Below are 858 nucleotides of genomic sequence, written 5' to 3' on the forward strand. Positions count from 1 at the left end.
TGATGATAGGTTTCTTTGTCCATAATTGGAATCTTTACACCAATATCCTTCTTGCTCATGTTATTTGATTGCTTTGATCTTTAAACTCTTTGTATGTTAAGAGATTGCTCTGATACCAATTGTTATTCCCTAACAATATAACAGCATAATTACAGAAGGGGGTTGAATGGAATTCTGGTTTCTTTTTGCTTTTATGAAAAATTCTTTTTTAAATATATAACTGTGTTTTGAATATACAAGAATGCAAATAAGACTTTAAAAGTATTCAACTAACACAAAGTAAATAAACACAAGTTTAAAACTTTTCTGGTGGATTTATCTTTCCACTAAAGATGTATATATTGAAGAAATCTTTGTGATGCAAGAATGCACACAGCTGCTTATAAGTGATCTTTACAACTTAGAACTAGAAAGTATTTCTAGAGATACAGCTTGCTTTCTACTTGTTGTTCTACCTGATTTCTTAGTTCTAAGATACTTGCTATACTTGGTTTATATATTCATCAAGTTGCATGTACAATAAGATAAGAAAAATATTCCTATAAGCTAAGTCTAATCACATGTTTCTTCATTTCTCTATCCAATGCAATCCAAGTTAGATACAGCATCTTTGAGCGAGCTTGTCTTGCATGAAAATGGAAATGCTTCATTTTCTTCTAACACCTGCAAACAGGCTACCATATTCCTTTTGTACACTATCAACCCATATGACTCTGTCAGCTTCTGTCAAGTCCTTATCAACTATTATCTTGTTGATTATCCGTTGAAGCTTCTCAGATGTTATTCATTGACACTATGTTGGTGTCATCCGTTGAAGCTTTCTTGATAGCATTTGTTGACAGCTTTAACTGATATCCG

Source organism: Apium graveolens, chromosome 8 (genome assembly GCF_009905375.1).
Source record: "Apium graveolens cultivar Ventura chromosome 8, ASM990537v1, whole genome shotgun sequence".
Lineage (NCBI taxonomy): Eukaryota > Viridiplantae > Streptophyta > Magnoliopsida > Apiales > Apiaceae > Apium > Apium graveolens.